Raw genomic sequence first — 5,261 nt, 5'->3', positions numbered from 1 at the left:
CGTTTGTCTTGCGAATCTTAAATCCCCAACACGTATACAGCTCACTGTTGTTTTTGTGTCTTGAGCCTATCTTACAATTAAAAAGCGGCTTTCTGATCGCAAATCCGGTTTTCAAATCGTTTTGAATTCTGATGGTAACCAGAAAAACACTCTCATTCCAGGAACGTGACATTACGTAGTCCAGGGGACGGAGATACCTGGACCACGTTCCTCTAGACCAGCTCTTATTTTCGAAAAATGTGATTTTGAGTGGGTCCCCGACTTAAAGTGACCGAACTGGTGAAAAAACTTTAAAATTAAAATCCCAAGGTCGTACCAGCGGGTGGAAACTCTGTTGCCAAAAACGGCATGCAAAGGTTTTTTGTGCAGCTTAGATCTCGGAACCCAGAGGTGGTAGGTGAAATCCGTGGTCATATTTGGAATCCTCTTAAAATTTCACTCGGCGTAGGACATGTTTAGTGCCAGGGGCAAAGGAAATGGTCAGTCATTTTGCCATGAGAAAGTAAAAAAAACAGGTGAAAAACGCTCTGGGACCAGGATCGAAATTTACGCTTTATCCCGAAAATTGCTATTTGGTCATGCTTAATGTGAGACAACGGTATGGCCAATTCAAATTCTGAGTACAGATATGAATTCAGCGTGCTTTCGTGTGTGCATTCCACCTATAAGTTTCAAAGAAGGAGGGTCTGTACCCTTTAGAACACGCAGTCAACGGCAGACTGTTTTGTAATTTTATGCAATACAATCGCTGCATACCCTCTCGCAGTTTCACGGTAACGGTTTTCTGTTATTTTGGTGTGTTGACCACTCCAAGGCAGCGTAATGCACAGGAAATTTTCTCAGGATTCAGAATATGACCTCAGAATTTACCTACGAGCTCCCGTTCTCTTGCATTAAGTGTTACCACAAAACAATGCAACGTTTCGATCATGGTCCCACAGCGTTTTTTCTCCTTTCTTTCTTTTTCTCATTGCAAAATGACCGACCATTTCCTTGACCTCCCGCTCTAAACATACCCTACGACGAGTGAAATTTTCTGAGGATTCCAAATATGACCTCGGATTTCACCTACCACCTCTGGGTTCCGAGATCTAAGGTGCACAAAAAACCTTTGCATGTCTTTTTCGGCAATATAGTTTCCACCCGCTGCTTGGCCTAATTCAGTGATTTTAAGGACCTTTGGTCGAAAATTCAGTCCGCTTTGATCTATCTTAACTCCATCATGCTCAAACGGCGGTCTAAATTACCAAAACCGTCGAAAAAATTAGAGTAGATCCCGAAAAAATGTACAAAGGGTATCGAACGCTCAAGCGATGTTTTGGCAGAAGAAATGCAAGTAATACACTATATTCCATCAATTTTAGGTGACCCGACTCGTCCAGTTTGTGGGGGGGGGGGAGAGAGAGAAAAGCGAGGTACTTTTTTTACCTAAAAGTAAAAGAAACCATGTAAATACTTAAATATTTGACGATTTGGGGGAAGCGGCGCGCGGCATAACTGCTAACCCTAATAGAAAACCCTACCGCTACTTACACTGAGAATGAAAGAGTCATGATCATGACTAAAATTTTGGGTGAGGAATTCTTTATTACCCAAATTTGGGTGAGGAAATTTTCCTCGCCCAAATTTGGGTGAGGAAAGTTTCCTCGCCCAAATTTGGGTCATAATACTATGGAGCTACATAGGGAGCTGATACACCCTTCCTCACCCAAAATTGGGCGAGGAAGCTTTCCTCGCCCAAATTGGGCGAGGAAACATTCCTCGCCCAAATTTGGGTGAGAAAGTAAACCTCGCCCAAAATTGGGTATTGATCATGACTTTTTCACTCTCAGTGTATCAGCCGCGGACCGCGGAAGCCGAACAGGGCGTCAGCCGAGCCGAGTGACGGGCGGCCGGGCAGTCCAGTCGCCTGGAGGAAAGCTTAGAGTAAGGGTGTGTGTGGAGCCAGCAGGAACAGTGTTTTTGGAATATAGTCTTACGTCTTGAATCACAATCTCACTGAGAAGCTCCAGACAAAAAAAAACCACTTGGTCGGCGACATCCTAGGAGCGGGCGCTTGTGGTGTTTTATCGGTTCATTGTATGTATACGAACTGCCGAAAAGACACTTGGACGAAATCCGACACCCCCTGTGGCTTTGGTACGGGTCTAAACACCCCAAAAACAGCTGTTTTCGAGGGTTTGGGACTAGATGGGTTCTCGCAAACCGAGATCCAAAAAAGTACCCAAATGGGTCTCAAATACTCAAAAAAATGCGCTCTTTCGAATGCCGTGTCGAACGAGGCTCTACGACGTCGGGTTTGGATGCTACGGGCTCTCAAAGTTGCTCAATTTCACTATTTTTACTGAAGATTTGGGCATATCAGGGCCGTTTGAAGTAGACCATCGGCGATTTCGCTCCTCTTTGTCTCAAATGGTGCCTACCCATAGGTAAACACCCCCACAAAATTTCAGCCATGTCAGGCAATTATTAGAGGAACTGTGAACAATTTAAGTTTTGGGTCATTTTACCACTGGGCTTAGGTGGTTTTGGGTCCAGAAAAAAATAATTTTTTTAGGACAAATTTTTCGAGGACAAACTTGTCTTTTTCTCCAAGTTATGTTCCAATTACAGCTAGAAAAAGACAAGTTTGTCCTTGCTTGTTTTGCTTATTCTAGCTGTAATTGGAACATAACTTGGAGAAAAAGACAAGTTTGTCCTCGAAAAAAAGTTTTGAGGCACCATGTTAAAAAGGCGTTTCAAGAGGTGCTGATCCTGGTTGTCCCAGAGGACTTCATGCAAATCACTTTTCCGTTTGTTATGGACCACCTGGAAAAACCAGGAACCTATTTGGGACCGCAGGACTCGCAGGTGTACGCCAGCTACTGCGTGAATAGTGTTTTGAATTAACTAAGAACCTTTAGATGAGTCAACTTACTATAGCTCAACGATGTCGGAGACATGCTGATGGTGATTGTCGTTCGCGCACCTCTAGAATAAGAACAAACCAGGCCATCGAAACAGTTATTGAACGAAAACACCACAAAAAGGTAGCATATCGGAGATCGCTCGGCGCCGACATTTCCATACTTCCGATAAGATGATTAAGATAAAGTGCAAGAAATTGTTGAAACATAACATGTTCAATCAAATCAAAAATTACCACTAGATTTAATGGTACAGGTTGTTTTACGATGGCTCACAGCCAGCGTAACGCTGTGAAACAAGGGGAGATACCCTGCCAGGGGTCATAACGCGGTTCATATAGTGGCCAAAATGCGTAATGATAGGCCCCGTACGTTATGGTAGACGCGAAGCAGTGTCAAACCTCATTCATGCTTTTGATCGGCTGCACAGGGATGAGCCTGTTTTGCTAAAATAGGGTACTTCGGAGGAAATCCAGACCGGAAGTCCGCGACAGCACGAGAGAAACAAAGGAGCGTCGCGCGGCCGTGCTGAGCGGTGGTGGTTCAAACACTGGCCTGTTTTTAATTTTTCGGTTTCAGCCATCCTTTTTAGTTATGTTCAAATTTTGGGTTGGACAATATGTTTTAAGAATATTAAGGTTTGGTTTATATATGGTACGTTAGGTTACGTAAAGTTGGTCAGGTCGCAAGTGACCGAAACTTGTCGCGACTATAGCATGAAATATTTTGAGAATAGAGTGGGCTAAGATCTGTTGACATTAGAAATAGATCTGCCGCGATGAGAATAAGATCTGTAGCGAGCCCGTTTGGTTTTGATTAGGATAGGTTGGACAAATTATTTTAAAAATATTAAGGTAGCCTTCTGTCCACACCAACATACTACAATTTCCTTCTGACGAACATGCATTTCCATCTGCAGCAGAATCTAGCTCTGCATCGAAGCCGAAGATCTTCCCCTGGCCAATAGATGTTAAAACTATTAGCATTTACGTTAGGTTATTTCGATGATTATGGCTCCTTCGTGCCCCAGGTTGCCGTGCTCGGCACGGCACAAAGTCCCCTTCGGCTCCGGCCGCTCGGCACTCTTCGGCACCGCTCGGCTCGGCCGCCAGGGGGACCTGCGCGGCGGCGATTTGTGGTCCCGTATCAAGACGTGTGGGGTAGCGTGCGCGCGCGCCGCCTGCACCCCCACTCCGCCGATTTCCACCCCACCATCACCGCTCAGCACGGCCGCGCGACGTTCTTCTGTTTCTCCCGTTCTGTCGCGGACTTCCGGTCTGGGTTTCCTCCGAAGTACCCTATTTAATCGTGAACCGTTGAAGCCCTGATAGCTTCTCACCGCTAAACCCAAGAATATCGGTAAGAGGACGACGTCCACCAAAAGAGTATTTTAAAGAATCTTGAGACAGACAGAAGAACAATAGTAACACCTAAACCAGCTCCTGCGCAGACGTTCCCCTGCGTCCCGGCGTAACTTACATGCACATCCGAGAGAAGCGCCCTTCTCTCAATATCCACAGAAGCGATGTTTGGGTCCTGGTTATGTTCTTCGTGGGGATGTTCTTCGCAGGAGTTCGGGCCCCAAGATCAAACGCGGGTCTGAAATGACGATTTCTATGTGAATGGTACGCACTGAAAAATTAAGTGCGCCAACAGTAATTACGTTAGAGCGCGTGTGTACTCGGTATACGCTTGAGTTTTCAGTGCGCGGCGGCTGACTTCCGTTTTCGCAGGTTCTCTGTATTTCGTGTTAGAGCTCCTTTGTACCACTTCTCAGTTAGTACGCCAAGCCGTTGGCCGAGTTATCCACCCGTTCAGTAATGGAACATTTTCTTCCTTAGAATTTTTAAGTTAGACCGTTGAGGGCTTGCGACAAGAGCGTCGAAGAGGAAATCGTTAGCGTCCCTGTTCCGCTACCGCGTTCATTGGGTACTCCCATGATTCTCGTAGCGCAAGAACAAAAGTAAGCGCTACACTGGTAAAACTAAAGCGTAGTATTACCCACTGTTTTCAAGCGTAATCAGTTTACGCTTGAAATCAAGCGTAACAAGCTCATCCGCCAAGATTTCCCCTATCTAAATGCATGGGGGAATTTCTAGTCCATGCTTGATTTCAAGCGTAACGTCTTCAAGCCTAACTTTATTGGCGATCCAAAGGTTCACGCGCGCGCCCCTAGCGGCCGCGCCGCGAAGCTCCCTAAGCAAGACAACTGGGCGAGCGGCGCCGTAGCAACCATAGGCGTAGCGAGCGAACCAAGCTGTTATGGAGCACATTTATGCCGGTGCCGGTCCGTCGGACAAAAAGAAACGTAATTCTAATTATTGTAGTGCCCCCCAGTGTTCACAATATGCGGAC

This window comes from Thrips palmi, unplaced genomic scaffold (genome assembly GCF_012932325.1).
Source record: "Thrips palmi isolate BJ-2018 unplaced genomic scaffold, TpBJ-2018v1 HiC_scaffold_16, whole genome shotgun sequence".
Classification (NCBI taxonomy): Eukaryota; Metazoa; Arthropoda; class Insecta; order Thysanoptera; family Thripidae; genus Thrips; species Thrips palmi.
Note: the sequence above shows the minus strand (reverse complement) of the source record.